At 38.4% G+C, this 24,777-nt stretch overlaps 1 non-coding gene across 1 annotated transcript; it reads right to left on the minus strand.

The window, feature by feature from the left end:
• Window positions 1–21,679: 21,679 nt before the first annotated feature.
• On the minus strand, window positions 21,680–21,783 carry LOC138813029 (U6 spliceosomal RNA). The gene has a single exon (XR_011367694.1). It is a non-coding gene; the product is annotated as a U6 spliceosomal RNA (small nuclear RNA).
• Window positions 21,784–24,777: the final 2,994 nt, after the last annotated feature.

A 24,777-nucleotide genomic window follows, 5' to 3' on the forward strand; every position in this document is an offset into this window, starting at 1 on the left:
ATAGGTTGGGTAGGATGCAATTAGAGAGAGAGAAAAAGAAGAAAGGGAAAGGGAAATGAAAAGAGACCAGAAAAAGATAGAAATGTAAAAATTAATATAGTTATGGAGATTGAAAGACTATCTATTTAGAGAGGAATGTGAATATATTGAGAAAACAAGAGGGAGATAGAGATGTGAAAAAGCTTAAAAAATGCTTAAAATATTATGTAGGTATAAAGAGGTAGTACTGCTATTAAGGAATTTAAGTCTCAGAGGTTTTGGATTGAGTAATAAATTTGTGGATTAAGTGTGTACACAATGGGGGATAGGGTCTACTAGTTAACTATGGTTTTATCTGAGGATGTGCAGGACAAGAGTTAAGTCACTTACAAAAGAACAAAAGAGAGAAAAAGGTGAAAAGGATAAGAAAAGGAGAAAAAAAGATCAGAAGTTCAGTAGAGCTAGACAAAACCAAAAAGATAATTAAGAAAGAAAGAAAAAGAGAAAGAAGACAAGAAAAGAAAGGAAAACTCACATTCACGTATTCCTAAAATAAAAATTATAAGAGGGATAAAAAGTTACTGGAAAACAATTATTTTTTTCAAAAAAGGCAAAAATTAAAGATTAATAAAAGTTTTAGAAAAGGAAAAAAAATTTTATATATATATATATAAGGTACAAAAAAAAGAAAAAAGAAAAGAAGAAGAAGAAAAAAAAAGTTCTTTGATTTTTTTTTTTGATTTTTTTTTTGGGAGGGGTGGGAAGAATCCTGTATCTCCCTTTTGTCTGTAACCAGCCTCTTGTTGGAGTCTCTGGTCAGCTTGAGGTCCTGTGGCTTGATTGGTTTCTTAAGTCACTTTGTTCGAACAGGCAGAAAAATGTTCTGCTTTACCCAAAATTTTGAGATCCCCCTCCCAGGTTAGGTTAATGGGAGGGTGATCTGCTTTGAGAATCACAAAAGAGGGGTGATGAGGCTAGGTTCTGGTAGAGTTGAGGCCTTTCAACAAACAGTAGCTTTTCCCTGGGGATATTTTGTGAAAAACTCACAGAGCCCAGCCTGGAGCCATTCTCAGGGTTTCTGTTTTTCAATAGATTGTGGAGGCGGATAGAGGGAGGGGCAGCCTCTGGCTTTGGTTACCCAGTGCGGAAAGCCACTCCAATGGCTGGTTCCTGAGCTGGGTGACTTTTCCCTGGATGGAGCTGAGTCTGGCAGGTCTCTTTGCCGTTAAGTTCTTGTGACCTGCTAAATGACTTGTTTTATTCCAAGGCCTGAGTTGGAGCTAGCAGCTACTCTGACCTTTGTCAGTATCCAAGATGGAGATCACCGGTGCTGGGGGCGTAGGGGTGGCCTTCCCTCCTCTGCTCCCTGAGAAGGAGTGAGGACGTCAGGCTTGTACTCACGCCTAGTCTTGTATCCTGGGTCGTCTCTGGTCTGCAAACTGCAGGATGATGTCTGCTCCTTGTCGGTTCTTGCTGGTGTTAAGTAGAATCCTCTCGCCCACTGCGTCTGGCTCCTTCGTCCCAAACTCTCTGTGAGCGCTCAGGTATGGCCGCGGCTGCGGTTGCCGCTGCAACCGTGCCGCCACCGCGGCGGCGCTGGCAGGCGCTCAGATGTGTCTCCTTGTCTTGGCTTCCCCTCTCTTGTCTAACTGTCTGTCCTGTGATGGCACACTTGGTGTGATTCTCTGGCTTAGGAATGTTCACTGGAACTCTAAAACTGTTTTCTATGCGAGAGCTTGTTCAGATTCCAGCTTCTCCTCCGCCATCTTCCTGGAACCGCAGATGTCTTTTTGATTGGGGAGGGTGCCTGCTATCTAGATTTCCATTCTCAGGCCTGGTGTCAGGGAGTTTGGAGGCTTTCAGGGTTGTAGACTGCTATCATAAGCCTGGAGTTGGGTTCCTAGGCTTTGCCAGGTAGCCACAGGAGCCTTAGGAACAGAGCTTATGTCTGTGCTCTGTTTTGATGTGATCCATCCCTTTTGGATGTGGGCTTATGTCAGGGGGCTTTGGGATCCCTCAGAAAATTACCACTCACAGAGCGTGGATCCAGTTGTATTACTCACAAGATCTGTAGCTGGTGGTGTGCTGCACCACAAAGCCTGTGGTATGGTGAATAAGATGGTTCTCAATCAGAGGGTCTGGGTGTTAGCAGATCCATGTGGGGGATGGTTTTGCTGATGCTGAAGGGTCTCTCTCCTATGTGGTGGTGTGGGGAGCCCTGGCACTGGGAGGACTGGGTAGAGGTTGGTGCGGCAGGCTGATGTGGACTGTGGGGGTTGCCATGCTGGTCTGCGGCAGATGTAGTGGAAGGTGGCAGACACTGGAGGGCAGTCTTGGTGATTTCTGCCTGTGGCTGCTAGGTGTGTTGGCAAAGATGCATGCAGAAGCTTGGTGGTGAAGCAGCTGAGAGCCTGGGGTCTGTGCAGGGTGACAGCAGGGAGGGAGCAGGTCTCAGCAGAAAGCCCAATAGCCAGAGCAGTTGGCCATTAGAGCATAGAGCGATGGATTGGCTACAGCTCTGGTTTCCTGGAGGCCTTGTGCAGGGTTGCAGGAGGCCCACGGGGATCCTGCCAGTGCTGCAGGTTGGGCTGATTTGGGGGGCTTACCCGATGGTGCCAATTTCTGGCAATTGTAATGGTGGCGGTATTACTAAGTTAACTCCTTCCCCATAGCCCTTCTAGGTGGGGGACAGGTTAGAGGAGGCATTCACCAACTCGGAGATATTCATCAGATTCCCTCCTAACATTCCATAGGTATAGTATTGAGCACTTTCTTCAGCTTTTGGGTGCTCCTCTGCTTAAAGGTTGCACTCCTCTGCTTAAAGTCTGCAGAAAGTCCCAAAGCATCATTGCATTTGGTGCAGGTGCTCCACAGTGGTCCCGTTCACTCTTTCTCTTTTGCCTTTTCTTATTTCTCTTGTAGTAGAAAAAGCCTTTAGGTGTTTAGAGTTTGATTGGAGTGGATTTCTTGAGGTAAAGTGTGGCTGTAGCACTATACCTTCTTTTGGTCAGAGACACTTAATGGGGTTACCTGTGAGAGCAACACCATCTTCCCACAACCGGCTGAATTTTTAAATTATATTTCATCTAGTTGTTTGTTGGAGCATTGCAGTTTTTCTGGAATTTAAGGTTTTCTGTATAACTTTGTCTTCAAGTAATCCAACAGCATTAAATATTACATTTAAAAGCTATTCTGTAGCACATAGATTTTGGAATTATAATATTAAGATGAAATTCTTATTGTTTGTACAAAAAAACCCTTTTAAGTCCAAATGGGAAATATGCTCATTTCAGCAGCCTTGGGTCTCCTTCTTCTTTTTGTTTCTCCAGTATCTTTCTTGTTTTGGAACAAGTGTCATGGGTTATATGTCCCTTCCAAAGTAAGATTACTCCATTAATTTAATAGCAAAGGAATATAACCTGCCTGTCTCTAAAGACAGCTTTGAGTATAATGATAATGTGACCATTCACATTAGTGAATTTTCAGTCATATTGATAATTTTTTGTAAGCCAATCATTAAAAAGTTTCCAAAAAGCAAAATAAAGATAATGTTCTGCTTTCTAAGGTTAAAACACTAGTATTTCAACAAAACACATTCTATTCTTCCCAGATTACATGGTGAAGAATTTCTCTTTCATCATAACCCTTACCACTGAACCCTCCCTTCAAACATGTAGCTTTATTCAATTTTCCTGTTATAGCTTTCATTTTGGTACTAGCATCAGTAATCTCCTTCTAGTATTTGACAATGAGATTCCATTTATTGATAGAGAGCTCAATTCATATTGACAAAGGCAGATTGGTGAGCATATCATATAGCATAAAATATTGAATATTATTAACGTGATCTTATGTAACTATTCCATAAATTAATATAAGTACCACATAAATGTGCAATTTCATGTAATTTTTAAAATGCAAAACAATTGCATATCTATGTCATAAAATAATTCAGATAACTAGTAGAAGAGAATAAGCCAAATCCATTGCATCATGCCCAAAATTCTTTGTAAAATTTTATTTTCCCATTAATATTCACCTCGGGCCCTTCTTTTTCTAACAACCAGTGACATGTTGATGTCTCTAGATTTTAGTCACCTCTGATTAACCTCTTTCATTTCCACCTCCAGTTAGTCCTTCATGAGGAATAACTTGTTCCAATATGCCTGCAAGGAGACAGTAGTACCCAAGTCGACTGGCTGTGCCCATTCTTCCCTTGCTTTGTTAGGGAAGGGGATATCAGCAACAAGGTTGCCAGGGACCAGGTTGCTGGAACCATGGTGTTATGAATTATGAGTAACAGAGTAGAGTAGCAGAGATTAGGATACCAGGGAAAGGGGAATTGTGACTGTAATCGCTGAGTGGCAGTGGCACCAACAGCTTTGCAAGGATTGGGATATCCAGACAGTTTAGCAGGGACAAGGAGGAAAAGAGAACGTGAAAGAGTAAAAGTTGTGAAGGATTAGGGTGGCACAATCAGGTTAAAAAGGTCGTGAGTGTGCAAACTGGGTAGCCAGTACTAGGATAAAGCAATTGGCATGGTAGACTGATGTGGTGCAGAGCTCAGTGTTTCCCTCTCCAGTTTGGCTGTTAGATCTTTAGGGAACTACCTCTAGCAGCTCACTATCAGCATGTTGGGTTCAGGTTTTCGGATCTTTTCCCTGAGCATCCTGAGAGACCACACTCCACAATGCTGCAGAACAGGCTCCACATTGTGAGCTGCAATCACCTTTTACAGATCTCACTGCTCATCTCCAACGTCAATTATCATGGTAGCAAGGGATCTGTGTAGTGCTCAGCAGCAGTGCTCTGGGAAACTACCAGTTCTTACCGTAGCATTCTGGGAGCTCCCTTGAAATGGGCAAGAACACTTGCTTCTGCCCTTCCAACTTCTGTGGCTCTGGAAAGCCAGACTTTTCTACCTCAGATGTATTACTTTGATCTACAGGTCCAAATGTTGCTTCAAACTTTCTCTGTCTCCTCTAGGTAATCACCACCTTTAACTATCTCTCCTTTTCCTACCAGGTAGCTTACTTCATCTCCACATCCTTTCATTTCTGCTTTGTATCAACCTGTGGCTTTCACACCAAACCCTTCCAATTTCTCATCTGCCTCTCTAGGTGTGAATCCGGCACAGCAAGCTACATGTAACTTCTGTATCTGTTTATCAACATTGATTCTGGAACCCAAGGTGTTACTAGGCAACTAAGAACATGGGTAGCATCATAAATACTCCCCAGCCAATCACTGCTCATTGAGAAACATGCAAATGTGCTGTGGTCAGTCTCTCCATCTCCATTACTGGTTCAGTAGAATAAAGTGAAATCAAAATGGAGCCACCAGACAGCTGCTATGGCAGCAACCGAACCAATCATAGATAATTTAGTGAGGGGATATGAATCAAATGTAGTAAGGTAAATGCACAGATTTATAGGACAGTACACAGCGTTTCCATCAAACAAGTTAGTTTATGTCCAAAATGCCAGACCAATCTTGGGTTCTGTCCTAGATCTTACTTTTCTGAAGGTACTGAGGACTCCTAGATACAACTCAGACCTAATGACATGGGTGAATAGAAATGTAGGTGAGTATTGCTTAGTGTTCTGAAGTTGCGCTAAGGTGTTGTCTTGTCATGGCTGACATCTAATCAATGTCCTTTCCTGACCTCCACCACATCTCTTTATTTGGCATAAGTGGCATGTGGGAAGATCTAACAAGGTCACCTAGAGTTTGGGCCTGGGGTTAAAAACTCCATTTTGTGATCATAAATATTCCACCACTTCCTGAAACAAAATGTAAGGATCAGCAAGGAAGTTGGGTTAGCAATTCAAAAACTTATAATTACTTTATAGTGCAATATCTGAAATCTTCCCTTCCCACCCCTCAGAATCTGATTCCCCAATTGTGTAGACACTCATACACTCTGTTCTCCTGGAGCATTTGAGTGTGGGGCATCATCTACTTCTTATGTGTACTGCTATACAAAGGGAGATTTTTCTCCTAGGCTCAAGATGACTTCAGTGATTGGTGTACTGTGCAATACCCTAAGGGCATGGTCATTTGTTCACACCCCTAAGTAGAACTGTCAAGGACTAAGGACTAGTCAGGGCTTACTTTCTGTCAGTGGTATTGCTCTGAGGAATTACTGTCAATTTTGCCTACAGTGCCTAGGCTAAGGTCTCTCAGAAAGGCTCCAAACTCAACCTGCCTGAGTCTCTGAGTTGATCATCATTGAGCAACTATGTTCCACATTCTGTGAGTCACTCACTTCTGTGGACCTATGCATATGAAGGCACAAGAAGAGAGTTCCCTGGAAGGAAGGTCCTGGAATGCAAAACATCTACTAGGACAATGGAAACCCATGGTTGGGTGTGCTTAATATGCAATGAAGTAACAAGAAAGAAAGAGACACTGTCAAACCCTAAACAAAGGGTCAGAAGGACTGAGGGGAAAGGAGCCCCATGATCAGGAATATAAATGGAGTTTACAAGCCCTTTCAGGCTCTGACTTTCTAGGTTGAAAGTAAGATAACAGATAGCCTGAGTTCCTAAGAGCTCAATGTTTAGGCTATATGACTTTTTCAGAACTTCTTTTCCTTCCTCCTGTGTTCTGAGCGGAACAGTTAGTACAGTGCTTCTGTCTCCTAGAGGCAATCTTTCTCATCACACAATGCTTAAAGTAGACAATATATGGAAGCTTCTCTTAAATAAAAAATATGAAGTAGAACACAGTGCTTCTCCTGAATTACTGCCCCTAAGAAGTTCCCAATTCTGAGCACAGAGTGATCATGGGTGAGTGCTAATAACCTGAATGGTGAACTTTGAACACTCCCCAAGGCAGATACCGTCCAGTACAGTAGTTGCCACCTATAATCCTGGTTATTAAGACTGAAAATTCTAAGATATTCAGTCCCAAAAGAGGAAACTGGGCCAGGGAGAGACAACTTATCATTGCTGGAAAAGGAGGAAGACAAATTGGAGAATATTTCTCTGAGCATGGACATGGTAGTCATTTCAACAGTTTTCAAATTGTGGCTCATCAGTAGAGAAAACCAAGTCAAATCTCACTAAAGCAATACTAAAACATATATAAAAAACTATTTGGATTTCGTTACTAACTTCTTTTTTCAAGTGTGTGTGTGTGTGTGTGTGTGTGTGTGTGTGTGTGTGTGTGTGTGTGTTTGTGGTGTCAGATTTTGTATGGGACCGCATTGGTTCTTTAAAAACAACATATTGGCACTATCCTTTAGGTTTCCCATTCAAGACTCGTGGCATTCTAACTCTACCACTTGAAACACACAATTCTGCTGGTTAAATGGAGATAAACATGTAATGGATATGTCAATCTAGGTTGGTTTCAAAGTATGATTTTCAGATCTCACTCTCTGAAGTATATAAGCTATAAGAGTTAGCTTCAATGCTCAGTCCAGTATTCCCAGTAAGTTACTTAATCTTTCTGAATCTCAGAACGTGAAAAGAACTACTTTGTAGATCATAGAATCTGGTGGAAGTTATGACTGGTTGCATGAAGTACAAGTGTTTGGGATGTGTGGACAGAGACTGAAACTCTCATAATAGTACTGATGTTTATATTGAAATGAATCCCAGTGATTGGAAACAAGAGGGATTTTTCTGTTCTTATTTATCCATTTATGGGTAGTGAGGGGGCCACAGAAACTCAAGGAGGACAGGGGAGCAAATGCAGCAGTGGTTCTCTGTAGATATTATGTTGACAATGAACTTATACCACTTGTGGACAGGGACAGGGGAAAAAACAGAGAGAGAGAGTGCAAAGGAAGTGATGAGACTGTCCAAAAAGAAATGAACTCATTACCTGATTTACAAAATGGTGACCCATGTGTACACTTCCTTAACAATAACAATTTTTAAAATCCAGGTTGATAATTTTCTTCTCCAGTTTTCGATAGAGGCCCTTAAGACTTAGATCCACCTATGGAGCTTTTAAAGGTTACTTTATATGATAATTAATATACAGCCAGAATCTCTTAAGAAATATTATAAAAAGTATTGCATTCTTAGTAACTTTCTGTTTGAGTGCAGATTATCTATGTTGTTGGCAGAGCTATTTTTTACTTTTTGTTTTCAGTACTTGTCAGGTGTTGAATTCCTTCTTAAAGCTTTGTGACAGAGGTCCAATATGTCTTGGCACCCTGCCACTAGGTATCATGATAATGAACCTTTGAAATTAATGTCCTTGATTATGAGTTTTATTTATTTATTTTTTGTTTTTGTTAGTAAACTCTGGGCCTAGTCACTGTCTCTCAGCATTTCAGCTAAAGGCTAGTGCTCTACTACTTGAGTCACAGCACAACTTGTGGCTTTTTCTGCTTACATGGTGCTGAGGAATCCAACCCAGGGTCTCATGCTTGCAAGGTAAGCAGTCTACCACTGAGTCACCTTCTCAGCCGCTATGAGTGGTACTTTTGTGCATTGATTTATTAAGCAAATCTATTGAGCAAGTACATTCATTTTGCCACTAGACATATTCAAAATTATGAATTATCTGATATTTTAACGAATAAAACTGTTGGAATTGTTTGTCTCCTCATGCCAAAATCACAAAGGAGGGTATTTTATACAACACCACAAAAGAAATTCAAGATCTTGGTGCTAACAAGAGAATTCAAAATGGTTTTTCATTATGAATACTGAGCTCAAAACTCTTCTACTACTTATTTATAAATGCAAGTTAAAGGGGAAAATCAACCAGGAAGTAAAATGTATATTGATTGTTAATTTTTAAAGCGGAAAATATGATCATTGATGGCAGACTAAAGACAAACTAATACCACAGCCCTGTATGCTCAATAAGAAATAAGAAACTTTTATTGAAAAATTGAGGTGGAAAGTGAACATCAGGCAAAGGCAAGTAGTCAGAGCCTACCACCAACAAAGAAACACCACAATGTATATCTGAGAAAAAGGAAACAATTTCAGAACAGCACTCATCATCTGTATCCGTTTCAATAATACATGTACACTTCCCTACACACACACACACACACACACACACACACACACACACACACACACACACACACACAATGTATGCAACAACTCAACCTACTCACAAACATCCACTCATCATGAACCAAGTTCTTCCTGTAATATTTGAAATTTTAAAAGTTTTAAGTATTGTAAATAATTAATAACAGATGCATAAACAATCATTTTCTTAATAGCACTCTGCTATGGAAGTGAGAGTTCATGATTATTATAACTACCTAAAACATCTCTGAATCTGGAAACAATTTTTAAAAAGACAATCTGAATTTGGGACTATATTTCTACCAGCTATTCTGCAAAGGATTAATGAAATGATACTTATAAGATCCAAAAATTAAGTACTAAATTAATACAATGAATACATGAGTAAGTAAAGTGAAAGACACTGATCAGAGAGACCTATGCTGTCTCCGGCTCTCAGCCAGCTGCACACGGTGGCACCCTTGATGCCACATGGGCCACGTGGTTGTGTTCCCCAGAGCACTGGCCATATTGGAGTTGGAGTTGGGGTTGGGGGTTGGGAGAGGAGGGTAGGACATTGGGGATACTGCACTAGGGTTGGAGCTGGGGGTGATGGGGAGGGGAATATAGGCTGCAGGTGAGGCTGCACTGGGGTTGGGACTGGGGTTGGTGGGGATTGGAAGGTAGGCCCTGGCAGAGGCTGGTGAGGGGAGGAAGGAAGGGGGAAGGTCAGCTTCTCTGACAGCAGCCACCCCTATGTTGGCTAGCTTCTGGGGAGTGTCTGTGAATTGGGATGGTTGGGGCAGATCCCCTGGGGCCTGTCAGCCTCATGAGGAAAGGAAGGAGTCTCAAGTCCTGCCAAAGTAGACAATGAGAAATGAGAGAACCAGTGGATAAAGAATTTCAACAATAAAGGGGAGGACTTGGAGGCAAACTCTGGGGGCGTGGAGGGTGGAGGCCACAGGACTCAAGCTGCAGTGATGACTCTCTCGATGCCCCTGGCAGTTTGTGAGGGCCAGCTCCACTGCTGTGGGCTCAGCCTATGACTGGTTTTGCACTGGGCACCAGGAACGGCCTGCCCAGCTTCAGCCTGCCCTAATGGAGCAGCAGCAGGCAGGTCATGCACAGTGGGGTGAAGGAAACATGCCTGGCCAATGCTGTTTCAGCCCACTCAGGACAAGGGCCACCGGGGATGTTCCAGCTGTAGATCAGGACTGAACCATGGACAAGACCAGGTGAGTCCTCTGGGGACCAGCATGGTGGCTGTCACATGTGGGCAGGGAACTTCCTTAGCTTGCTCTAGGGGTTTCCACAGAAAGGCTCATTCACTCTGGTGCCTCTAACACCTTCTGGATTCCAGCTGTCCTCTGGTCTCCTGCCATATCCAAGTACAGTGTCAACTCCATGCCATTGAGAGGTCATTACATAGATGCTCATAGGGCTTCTCAAACCTGGTTCACCATGCATGCAAGGCTTATGGTGTGCCATCCTCCAGGCCAAGTGTACCCCTGTTTCAGCTTGACCACCCATGCCTACAGGACCATGAACTGCATTCTTACACACAAAGCCAGGGATTCACAAGGCTATGCTGCAGTCTAAGGTATCCTATCCCTCATCCTGCTCAAGTGTGGGGTGGCTGTGGAGCCAACTGCATCATCACATTTGATTATCTCAGTGCAAGAAGAAAAAATCTTCATTGTTCAAGATACAGCTGCGCCTAGGTTTCTATGTGTACAAGAGGTGTGTGTGTGTGTGTGTGTGTGTGTGTGTGTGTGTGTGTGTGTGTGTGTGTGTGTGTGTGTGTGTGTGACGTGAGAGAGTCAGGCAGAGCAGAGGTTAGGAATAAAACACTTCTTTTCTTCAGCACTGAGTTTTGGTATCTAGAGGATTTTCCCCCCTCCACCAATCCTTAATAAACGTTCTAAAGTTGTCCCTTTGTATACTTTTGTCCCTTGATCTTCCTGATGATCAGATTCCTATGGTCTGCGTGTGAACTTCAGCATTTGCTTCATGAAAGTGGTGACTTTTTAAACATCTTTTATGAAGCTCTTTGATCTCTTTAAATGCAATTTGTGCTGTGTTAATGTGTTACTTAGCCAAACTGTTTGGACTTAGGCTGTGACTGTTAATTTTGAGGTTATCTTAGCACTAATATGAGATACTATCCTTTCAATCTACATTTCTAGTGAAAGAAGTTCAACATCTTTATTGAAATAATTGCCTGGGTGTAAACAAAGAGAAAAACAGTGTTATAAATGTACAATCACTAGATTTTAGTAAATTGTGGACCACGGAAATAAATTTTTTAACTAATGTTAATAATTGGAATAGGAAAAAAATCACAAATTATAAAACTTAAAAATTGTTCAAATACCAAAAAAGACACTGATCAGGAATGAAGTACAAATGTTAATGTTTAATAAATAAATGAAATATTTGAAATTCTTATCCACATAGGAAATACATACCCAAAAGTCACTGAGATCCCATCTTACACATTAAAATACTTATAGCCACTCAAACAAATAAACACAAATGCTGGAGATGTTGTGTGGCATTGTAACCGAGTACAACTCATATGTAGCTCAGAGTGGAAGTTTACACAATACCAAAAACAACCCCACATATTTTAATGACCTTTACAGTAACTTGGATACATATGAAGGAATATGATTCAACATGAACATCCATGTTAATGGCAGCAGTATTCATAACAACCAAGATCTGCAATCAACCTAGGTGTACCAGTAAAAGGAATAAACAGAATGGGCTATTCATAGCTATAAACATATTCTGGAATATAAGAGAAGTTAATGCTTCTACTGTTACATTGCAAAGTATTTTTGGATATACACCTAATACTATTTTCATGGGCTTTTCTGGCATTGTGTTTTTTTCTTTTGTGAGGAACGTCAATATTGATTTTCAAAGTAGTTACTACAGGTTAAAATATCCTGTAAGGGGCTGGGAAGGTGGCTGAGTGGTAGAGTGCTTGTCTTACATGCCTGAGGCCCTGGGTTCGATTCCTCAGCACCACATAAGCAAAAAGTAAAAAGCCGGAAGTGGCGCTGCGGCACAAGTGGTAGAGCGCTAGCCTTGAGCTGAAGAGCTGAGGGACAGCGCCCAGGTCCAGAGTTCAGGCCCCACGACCGCACCCCCCCAAAAAAAGATATCCTGTAATAGGTGAATATTAGACCAAAAGTTAAATATATCAGTGAACACATACAGGACCATCATATGTAGTTTATAATTTGAAGCAATTTTAAGAAGGCAACAATTGAGAAAAAGATAATGCTAAAAGTTTAATAATAAATTATTTTGAAAAGTTGAATGAAGAAGTTATAAAATAAGACTCATCAAAAACTGTTGAATGATAGAAGATGGATGAAGGTTATAAAAACATTCATCTGCATGGCCAATTTGAATGAAGTAAATTCATATTGGTGTACACTGAAGACACATTCCAATTCATAAAATACACTTAAAATATTTATGAGAAGACAAATCAGTATCTGTCTTTTGTATATGTAATAGTAAAAATTCACAGAAGGATCAGAACTGTGAAAAAGAGAGAGTATGGCCAAAATTGTTGATGTGATTGATTGAATATATCTGAGTTTGTGTGGAAAAGGAGGAAAGAAAATGAAGAAAACATATGGGGTGCTGATCAAGACATATTTTCACATTTATAAACAAGGAATAATATGAAAAATGTGCAACTAATTAGTGTTAATTTAACAAAACATTTTGCTCAAGTTTTAAAAATGAAACTATAAAAAATAACAATAACATCAAATAAATAGGGCATTGAAGAAAATGTCCCATAGACAGATTATTCCCCATAATTTGTTATATTTCATAACAAATGGATTAAAATAAAATGTAATTACATCTGAAGATGTTAACACTTTCAAAGGTCATTTTTAGAATCCAGCAAAGAAAAGTATCAGAGAAGTAGAGAGTAAGAACAATCTGTGCTATGGATGAAGATATTTAGTAGAACTTTGTGATGAAACAATTTGCTCTCTTTTCCTAATCAACATAGTCCAGGTCACCTACCTTTTTACAGAACACTTGTAGTCAGTGAAGTAGAGTTACTAATTAGGTAGTAATTTATTACTTTTATTCCCTAATCTTATTATGTGATTCCTGAATGATATGAGTGATCCTAGGAGATTTTCTGACCTCATTTTCACGGTGTCTAATTCCTCCCCCTGCACAGGATTCTTCTGCTAGTCTCATTTTTCCTTGTTTCTGAACTCAACTCCTGTGATCTTTCGGGTCATGAAAAAGAGCTGGAGAAATGTGAGTATGACTTGGAGTCTGTGCTAACTTTCACTCCAGCTCAGAGGAACTATTGAAGGACCTCCACCTGAGCTTCAGAATCAGATATTAATTGACCTCTTTGGAAATGTAGAAATTCAGGCAGAATCTGTCATTCCTTGACTTTCTCTGAAGAGATTTTGTACTAGGGCAAATTTCAGAGGATGAGCTTTCCCACCAACCACCACAGCCTTGACAAAAGGAACAGATTTAAAATTGAAAGTGGTCTCAGTTCCCAAAGAGCCAACGGGAATCCAGGAGATCACACATTCCTCCTGATTAGGGACCTTGTAGTAAGAATAGAAACTGGACAAAGTCTAATGTGGAGATTAACTGAGACTGGGCCTAAGGGCAACACAAAAGAATTTCCCTTTGTTTGACTACAATTGTGTTGTTTAGTGAGACATGACACCTTCCTTCATATCAGAAAATGCACTAGGTGAATTATGTCACTGCCACTATGTGGGAGGTCAGTTCCTTGGAGGAGAAGGGGTTAAATGTTGTGACCACCAGTTTTTTCTCTAGGCCTTTATCTCTCCCATGCCTTCCCCTGCAGGGAATATGTTGCTTCTTTCCTGCATTCAACTACTTGTGTACCATAGGGTATTCTTTTTCTAGTCTCTTACATTCGAAGTAGCATAGGCCCAGGCTCTGCTCCTTCCAAGAGGTGACAACAAGATCAGATTTGTACTGAAGGTCAATCAGATTGAAATAAAATAACTGAAATTAGTAGCACCCTTTCATACTTGCATCTTTACTAACAGACAACTTCCTGGTTGCTCATTCTGTAGTTTTAATTCTTTAGTGGCAAGCACCATTCTAGGAGGTCTTTCCTGGCCACTGAAAATTGAACTCACTAGAAGCTGAAAAGTTTCATTTTGTGGGGTGGTGGATACTGGTGGCTCACATCTATAATCCTAGCTAGTCATGAGGCTGAGATCTGAGAATTGTGGTTCTAAGCTAGCTTGGGAAGAAAGTCTATGAGATTTGTCTCTAGTTAATCAACAAAAAAACAGAAGTGGTACTCTGTCCCAAAGTGGTAGAGGGCTGAGTGACAGTACTCAGGCCCTTAGTTCATGCCTCGTGACCAACAAAAAGGAAGTTTCATTTTTCTACCATGGTGTCTTCTTCTAACACACTATGTGCTTTATCTGTAAGTCTTCTTAAGGTTCCTGTGTCTCACTCAAGTAGATTTTTTCTTTCAAAAATAAGAAAGTCCACAAAGTCTACCTATTGTACAATCACTAAGTTTGGAATAAACATTTGTTAACTGTTGGTGTGCAGACATTAGACTAATTCTTAATTTAAAGAAACTATGTTGACCTTCATTCCACTTGAACAATTCTGTGGAAAATAGATATATCTTTGGATTCCTTTGGTTCTTTCTAGAATCTATATTCTCCAGATTGTTTTTCCATTGATGCAGAAAAGTTCCAAATTGTGGCAACTATTATTTATTGTATTGCTAGTTTTAAGCATGGAAAAACCGATCAAAGATATTTCAAATTTAATTTTGTGAAAAATGTTGATTCATTATCTAAATTCAAAAAACATAAATTACTAAAGGAACTGTTTCTTTGGTAAAAAAAAAATAAGAGCACTGGGTCAGAAATAGTCTCTTCCATGTAGGAGTCTTGGAGGGTCTGCCTATATAGTGATCTCACTTTGAGAAGTAGTTTGCCATATGGGTCTTTTCAACACTTCTTGTTTGGCACTAGAAGCCTGGTGAAACAAACAGATTTGTCTATGATTCTCTTTCAGGAAGTCCATGGCTGACATTGATTGTGTTAGATAATAATTGTCCTCCTACCATTTCCTTCTAAGTAATTGTACTTATATTTGTGATTTTGGGACTTGTATCAGGTTATATGTAACCATATCCTGTGGAGCAATTTAAAGAAGGAAACTTCAGTATCTGTGTTATAATGTAATGGTATCATAAAATTCCTTATATTTTACAATATAAGATAAGTAACAATGATTATCTTATCAACTCTAGCTAAATTATGTATCATTAGGCATTATGATAATAGTGTCTGAAAGTTCACCGATCACTTTATTTTCAAAAAAATCAAAATAATCAGAATATTGATATTTTGAAAAGTATATTATGAGGCACGGATATTTCCAAAGACAATGTTACCCACAGGACATTTCGTTTCTTATTTTGTCATGTAGCTAATTTAACTTTACTTTTTATCCAAATTATAACTTACGATTTACTACTTGTGCTACAAAAAATGAAGCACAAATTTATTTTTTGTCTTTTTAACTCATTTGTATTTATCATTGTGCAAAGTGGTTTCAATTCAATGAGTTTGTTTATAAGTACAATGCATCTTGATTAGTGTTCCCTGAATCTACCCGTCTTTCCCCAAACTACCCATCTTCCAAGTTACATGGTTCCATTTCTACATTGATATCATTAATATAATGATTATATTTGCCATCCCTTCCTCTTTTCATTAATCTGCCCCCTCTTTTCTTAAACTTCTTCTCCAGCCGAACATCATTTCCCTTTCTGCTCCTCATTTGCTTGAACTCTTTATTGTTTGTTAGTTATTCAGAGAATCATCATCACTGAAATACTTTCATGAGCATACTGAGTATTGGATTTTTAAATTTCATTTTGATTTCAACTTGTACACAGGAGTTGACATTCATTATGAGTACATGAGTACAATCTCACCTCTTTCATAATTTTCCCCAGCACTCTCACTCCCACCTTTTCCTCAAGTTTCTTCATTTGGTAGGATATGCATTAAGTTAGAGCACTGCATTTCACTCCACTTTATTGCTTCATTTATCTATTTCTTCCCACCTTGACTCCATCCGTACCTCTGAGTACTTGATTCATAGTGTTTATTTTATTGGAATGTGAGTTAGCTATTCTAAGGAATTACATTATTTGAATTATTCTCTGAACTAACCATATTTCAGTTCATACCTAGGTGTATAGTTGCATTCCACCACAAAGTGTGCATATTGTATTGATCTATATTACGCTTAACTTCCTATATAACAGAAAACATATCTCATTTGTCTCTCTGGGTTTGGCTTTCTTCCCTTACTTCATGTAGCATGATTTTCCCCAATTTATTTCCTTTCTTTGCAAATGATTCATTATCATTCTTTTGAATGGATAAATAAAATTCTGTTGTGCATGTACGTGTGTACGTATGTATGTATATATATGCATATATATATATGAATGTATATGCATACATGTATATCTATATGCATATAGCTATCATATTTTCCTTATCTACCTGTCCACTGAGAGGCATAGTCCATGTCTGATGACAATGAGGACAAGCAACTTTATCCATGAAATGTCACAAAGGATACGCTGTGTTCGGTGACTCTAGTGGATAAGTGTAGCCAACGTTAGAGGATGGTCATAGCGATGAGAATAATCAAAGGTGTATATGGGATTACAGAGGTGTGTTTTCTTGAAGATGAATGCTCTTGATTTTGTTGCTAAGCTTGTCATCCCTCTTGAAGTCTCTTGTCTTGCTGCTGGCCTTTTTTAACTGTTTACTCATTTGCTTCAACTGGGCCTTCTTTTCACTTAAAAGGATTATTAATTCCATGTGGTCCTGGCAAGTTATGAAAATAGGAACCTCCATTATTATTCCATCTTTCTTTTCTACTTTTTATTTGTTCCACTATGAGAATATGAACTCAAGGCCTAGACACTGTGTTTTAGCTTTTTCTGTTAAGGCAGGTACTCTATAACTTGAGGTAAAGCTTCATTTCCATGGTTTTGGAGAACTAAAGGGAGATTTTTGTCTGGACTGGATTTGAACTTCAATCTTCAGTTTGCAGACTTCTGAATAGTTAAGATTATAGGATTGAGCTGTTAGTGCCTGGCCCCCAAAGCATTTATTTCTTAACCACAAACATGGAATGCGTCTTATAGAGTTTTGTCATTGAGAAATTCTTATTATATGTGAGAGTTAATGCAATTTCACAGGGAAAGGTTGGAAAGTCAAGAAGTGCTCACTAAACAAATTCAAAATATGGTCTGTTCTTACTTTCTTGATACAACAGCCCCACTGATTTCTCTCATGGATATCTTCTAATCTACTTCTAATTTTACTTCTAATTCACAAGTGGATATAACTCAGTTTCATTTAACTACATGAATTCTTGTTACATATGTTACTGACCTACATTACATCTGAGGCCTAGTGACTACCTGAAATCATCAATTTAATCATAAATGACCTCTGTTCTTTTGCAATAACTAGACTCCTTCAGGGGCCTGAGGACACCAAGATACTTCAGGAGACACAAGCCCCTTCTCCTATCAGACTTGCCAATGCAGAAGAAGCAACTGTTCCCTTCAACCCTTATAGGAAACTTGCCTGTAACATGAGATTCTCAGCAGTGAGAAGGGTATTCAAACTACACCTGCCTGGACACTGCTGGCTCACCATCTGAAACTTCTCAAGCCTTTCTTCAATAATGCTGTCTGTTGTATGTAGAATTGTTGTTTGTCTGCACCAGCCATCCAGACATCTCCTTATTCTCTTCATTGAATAGGATCCACGAATTGAGTCTGTCTACAATCTCCTCTTTGCTGATAATCACCTACAGAGAAAAATGCATTTGGCTGTTGAAGACAGCAAACAAAATGGTGCCCTCCCCTCCTATTAATGGAGTGTGAATTTCATTCATTTTAGTTAGCATCTTAGAGGACTTATATCTGTGTTTTTCCTCTCAGAAACCTAGGGTTCAACATCATCAGACATTCTCATACATTTGCTGAAGTAACAACTCTAAGTGACCAACAACACTTTTACCCATTGCAAATCTATTACCATCAGGTCACAACAAACCTTATAAAGAAGAAAGGCAGAATATATTAAGCACCCCATAAATTCTTCTGCTTTATATCCTTTCAATATTTATTTTTGAATGATGATAACCTAATTTAATTCTGATGATATTTTTTCCTCTTAAAATTAATCAAATTATTACATGATTAAGGCCAAATGTCCTGCTTATTTAATTTAAAAAACTATAATTCACATCATGTAAAACCAAATGTTTATAAAACAACATATCAGGAAGATTCAAGCCATATATATATATATATATATATATATATATATATATATATATATGTATATGATGGAAGATTCATACATAGTAAAATAAAAGAAACCTTAAACCAATGCCCATCACTCATTTGATCCTGCACCTCTAGTGGAAGAGGGTGATTTTACCTATTAATCATGGAAATGTCATCTCAATCCAGTCTACTCTACACAGGCTAACCCCAAAACACCCAATGCTTCATTACTTACAAACAACTCCAGCAAGTAGACTTTATTTAGCTTAGGATTCTCCTCCCTACAATGATAAATGGATTATGTTAATAAATTTGAAAGTAAATAGTTCAAAACAGCCTGGCTCAGAGTACAAAAGGATTTTGAGGTCTTAAAAATCTTGAAATAATTCCAGTTAAAAAGGGGCCACAGAAGGTCCATTGCTAAAGTTTTAACATGAAGTTCATAAATACGAAACAAAGGGATTTTCTTCTTACACACAAAAACCTCACCAAGAATTTTTGAGTGAAGCAAAATTACCAACTGTAGCACCATCTATCCAGCCAAATGTATTGAAAGGGTTTGAAAGTCTATCCCTAGAAACCCAAGTTTTGTTTCTAACTCTCTGACATGTATTTATTTCAACTTTTAAAACTTTAGTTTTTCATGGCTCAGAATTCTTAGTTAATCTCACAATGGCCCTACATACTGCTCTACATTAACTTTTGGAGAAGTTTCCTAGAACACCAAACACATTTTTTTTGTATAAAATTTGAATAGAAAATTTAAATTGACTTTTAAAAATGAGACGAGTAAATGCTCATTCTCATATAAAATATAGGTCAACACTTCAATTTAGAGGACAATAAAGTTTATATTTAGTTGAAATTTATTTACTAATTATATATATATATAAATCCTCCAACAACAAATCCTCAAAGAAACAACTGAGCAATAAATAAGTGGGCTAAAGACTTAAAGAGAAACTTCTCTGAAGAGGAAAGAGGATGGCCAATAGACACATGAAGAAATGCTCAACATTTCTAGCCATAAAAGAAAAGCAAATCACCAAAATTACTCAAGCTGATTTAAAATTTGGCAAAGGAGCAGGGTATAAAAATAACCATCAAAAATCAATGGCTTTTCTGTATGCCAATAATGAGAAAAGCGTGGTTGAAATCAGGAAAGCAACTCCATTCATAACAGCACCCCCAAAAATATCTAGGAATTAATTTTACCAAAGAAGGGCAGGACCTCTATAATGAACACTTTAAAAACCTGAGAAGGGAAATCAAAACAGAACTTACAAAGTGGTAAAACCCCCCATGTTCCTGGATTGGAAAGATCAACATCGTGAAAATGGCAATACTTTCCAAGGCTTTCTACCAATTTAATGCAATACCTATAAATATTCCAACCCCTTTCTTCAACGAATTAAAGAGGCTATCCAAAAATTCATATAGAACAATAAAAAACCCAGAATAGAAAAAAATATCATTAACATAAAGAACAGTGATGAAGGAATATCAATATCAAATTTCAAACTCTACTACAAAGCCATCGTAATTAAAACAGCTTGGTACTGGCACAAGAACGGACATCAGGAACAATGGAATAGAGTTGAAAAGGCAGAAATGAATGTACAGACATATAGCTACCTAATCTTCGATAAGGGAGCTAAAAAAATAGAATGGAAGAAAGCCTCTTAAGTAAATTGTGCTGGCAAAATTGGTTAATCACTTGTAGAAAATTAAGCTAGATCCTTATATATCAATCTGAACCAGAATCAACTCCAAATGGATCAAAGCCTTCTGAGTCAAAGCAGACACTCTGATGGAATAGGATGGAATAGGAGAAACCCTAGGTCTCCTTGGCACAGGCCGAATTTTTTTTTAATGGAGACCCAGAAACACAACAAATCAAAGAAAGGTTGGACAAATGGGATTGCATGAAATTGCAGAGCTTCTACATGGCAAAGGACATAGTTAACAAGATCAATAGAAAGCCTATGGATTGGGAAAAGATCTTCACTAGCCACTAAACAGACAAGGGTCTCATATCTAAAATATACCTGTAACTCAAAAAATTAAATCTCCCAACAACCAATCCTCAAAGAAACCACTTCTCCATAAATAAGTGGGCTAAAGACTCAAAAAGAAACTTCTCTGAAGAGAAAAGAAGGATGGCCAATATACACATGAAGAAATGCTCAACCTCCCTAGCCATAAAAGAAATGCAAATAAAAAGAACAGAAATACCATCTCACCACAGTTAGAATGGCTATAATCAAGAACTCTAATAACAACAGATGCTGGAGGGGATGTGGATAGAAGGAAAACTTACTGTATTGTTGTGGGAGTGTAAACGTGTTCAACCACTTTGGAAAGTTTATGGAGGTTCTCAGAAGACTCCACATAGAGCTGCCCTATGACCCAGAACTACCACTTTTGGGCATTTACCCAAATGTTCACAAACAAGATCATACTAATGCTACCAGCAAGACTATGTTTATTGCAGAATTATTTACCATAACTATGATATGGCACCAACCCAGATACCCTTCAGTTGATGAATGGATCAAGGAAACGTGGTATATATACACAATTCCATGCCTCCATAGAATTTCTTTGTCCCATTTGTTAGGAAATGGAAAGACTTGGAACAAATTATATTAAGTGAAATAAGCCATACCCAAAGAAACATAGATTCCATGGTTTCTCTTATTTGCAATAACTAGTATATGTCTGAGAAAAGCAGAAATTTTTAGACAAGTTGATGTTAGGCGAAATGAACCCCAAGATATTTTTTTTCTTTCTTGTGATAGTTTCCAGCATATTTATAAATTGATTTCTTTGTTGCTTTGTATGTACCTCCCCCATGGTATAACTCCTGTTTTCACTGCATTTGATTCTGGTATCCTGCATCTTGTATATACATTTTTCTAATTTGGAGAGGGTAAGGGAAAACACAAAATGCTTAAATAGGGATACAGGTTGACCCATTGTAAAAATGCAATGTACAAGACCCTTCGATGAAAACAAACATTAGAACTTCGGAGGTGGGGAGAATACTCGTGGAGGTAGGAGAGAAGGAATCGTAGTGGAAAAACAAAGGAGGAGGCAACAATGCTTGATAGGAAATATACTTGATAGGAAATTACCTTACTCATTTAATTGTAACCCCTCTGCACAGTATTTTTTTTATAATAAAAGACATACAAAAATTAATTCAATGTATGATTATGGGCCAGTACTAGGATTTGAATTTATGGGCCTTCCACTTACTTTCACACTTCAAACTGGGATCTCTATTTGTCTTTATTTATTTATTTTTTAAAATCAGGAATGCTTCACAAATATTCAAGTCATCCTTGCACAAGGGCCATGCTAATCTCTGTATCGTTCCAATTTTTGTATATGTGCTGCCAAAGTGAGCAATCTTTAATTTTTTGTTAATCTTTTTTTCAAGGATAAATCTAATAACACTGTCCCCTAATTTTGTATAAAATAAGTTTTAGACATATATTTAATATGTAATATATTTGTGAGATATATACATACTATTTATCTGCAGGAGTTGGGCACACTGCAACAATTGAAGGCACTGATTTAATTTCATTGCTGTCATTCTATTTTAAGACTTTTAAAAATCAAAACATAGATGACCATGATTTCATCGAATGTCCTGTCCAATATAGATTTGTGTGTATCAGGCAGGCTGTACCTCATGTCACACAAGAGTGCAAGAATAATAGGGTTTAGCTCATTACATAGTGGCTTATCAGGACATAGGAAATATCCCTCAATTTGGTTGAGCTGATCTCCATTGTTTGTTCTATACTATGCCTCTGCTTTGGCTCTGCAGTTTACCATTTCAAGATGATATTTTGTTCTTTTGGAGACAGATGAATGGAGAAATGTACGTGGCCTCCATGACAATTACCTGTATCTGGTTAAAATTCATACTTTCAAATGGGATATTTGTCATCCCTGTAGAATATAAATGAGGACTCCCAAGCACCAGCTATCTACTTTGCAGCCATTGTAATTTTCATGGAAGCACTATTTTATAGGGACAAAATTATGGTACCAAATACGTCCTTCAGCAACTACCCTTGGGAAATCCTTATGCTCATGCCAAAGTCATTGAACTTCACATTGCCTTTGTCATCCAACACGATGTTATTGGATTTAATGTTTCAGTCATTTTCAGTTTCATTAAAGTAATGCACAGTCCTCACAATCTGTTTGAATAAACTCCTGACTTCATTCTTGAATAGGCGGTATGATTTTCACATTTGTCTAAGGAGGTCTCTGGATGGCCAGTTCCAATACCAAGTATTTGTGCTCATCCATTTCGCTCACCTGATATGACCTGATCATGTGTGGGTGATGGAAAATCTTAATAATGTCCATCTCATTTAAACATTTTTTTGTGGGTCCTGGGGCTTGATCTCTGGGCCTGGACACTGTCACTGAACTCTTCAGCTTATGTCTACTGCTCTACCACTTGAGCTACAGCACCACTTCCAACTCTTTCTGTTTATGTGGTGCTGAGGAATCGAACCCAGGGCCTCATTTATGTAAGGCAAACATCTACCACTGAGCCACCTTCCCTGCCTCTCCATCTTATTTTTGATTTAACAATTGTTGAAATCTCATCTTCAGGATTATTTTCACTACAACCTTATTGACTACGAGGTGGTGCTAGGCCAAATTTACATATCCATAGCTTCCATAGTCAATGATTTCCTCCTTCATGGTATATTGTTCAGGGAAAATCTCCTCCTGCCATAGCTAATGATCACCTTCAAACTGTCTTGTTCAGTGAAAATCTCCTTCTCTGAAGAGCTTGAGGATAATTCATTATGTTCTTCCATCTTTCTGCGAAGATGCCAAGGAGTAAATCTACCTAAAATTAGCTAAGAAAATAAAAACCCCAGAGCAATAACCTAAAGGAAACTGTCAATGTAGCACTCAGTCCAGCAGGTCACTAGGAACTCTCAGCAATGTAATGGACTACAGAGACCACTCACAATGGTTGCAATGGACCAATCACAGCTTGGAATGAACCCACTGGATCTTCTTGTCTTGTGCCTGGAGGACTGTTGCCAAGGTTTCCACAGGGATGTGAGGTGCAGAGAGTGATGCCACTGGTGCTGCCATGGCAGTGTTGCAGGAACTTCAAGTCTATCAGAAAGTGCATTCTGTCCTTGTTGGCTTCAAGGTCCTAGGGTTGCTCCCAAATATTTTGTCCTTGAGTAGTATCCATGTCCTTATGTCTGCTCCTGCCAGAACAGTGGGCATGTGCAGGAGCATACATCAACCAGTGGCTTCTATTCACTATATGTGCAAGTCTTGGAACTTGCTCCAACAATCTAAAAACAAAGTGGAATCCTATGTATTCCTAGATGCAGGGGACACATAACGAAGAGTTCAATTGGAAACTTTTCTTGACAATAAAGAGAAAATTCAAAGAAGTTGTTAAAGTATAAGAGGTGTCCCTCTTTGTTGAATTAGAACCTTCTTGCACAACTGCTTAAAATAATATTAAAGTCCTTATTTGTTATGGACTTGATTTAGTGTTTTGGTATCATATAATAAATAATTTTTGATCTTTAAAAAGTTGTAATATCAGTATGAACTTTGGTGTGTTTTTAATGGAATCCAAGATGAGGCCCATAGCTCTTGAGTAGATCTAAAACAATATCACATTCAACAATAGCATGTGGTTGAAAGTAGGCAAGTAGTACCAGCCTACTGTAAAGTGACTATTGCCAGGATGAATCTTCTGTAGAAATACTTTTTTTTTCCTTTTCAGTATTTACTAATAAAATACATCCATGTATTAATGGCAAGAAATTACTACTTTAATATAAATTATGTTCTCTATTCAGCTCAGTGAATTTTGACATCTATTTAATTATGTAATACTAAGAGTCCCCTTATAAAGTCAAAAAAATGGGCACTTTTGTCATTTACATTAAAATGCAAAGAAAATAAGTCCCAGTAAATTTTATACTTAGGTGGATAATGGAAAACAGCTGTTTTCTCACTCAGAAATTAAATCCAATAGGGTACTTCATGGCATCCATAATCTGAAAAGCTGCTCTAACTTTTGGCTTTTAAAGAACTCATCAGTTAACTCAAGATATTCAATGTATTTTTCTTTAAATGTAGAATGACTAATTTCAAAAGGATAGTGGTATTGCTTCAGAATCATCTGATACTGTAGCAAAATGCCCTATGCCATACATCTCCATGAAGTGGGTTATTAACATCTATAGGAGTGAGAAAAAATAGAGCATCATCATTTCTCATGATAGTTTCCTGTGAGATAGTTTACTTCAGAATCCTTGAAATCCATAAGGCAATGTGTTGATAAGTTCAAAGTGAAGAACAAGGGCTGGAGTAGGGAACTTAGGTGGTAGA

Source organism: Dipodomys merriami, unplaced genomic scaffold, assembly GCF_024711535.1.
Source record: "Dipodomys merriami isolate MVZ:Mamm:240054 unplaced genomic scaffold, mDipMer1.0.p SCAF_576, whole genome shotgun sequence".
Lineage (NCBI taxonomy): Eukaryota > Metazoa > Chordata > Mammalia > Rodentia > Heteromyidae > Dipodomys > Dipodomys merriami.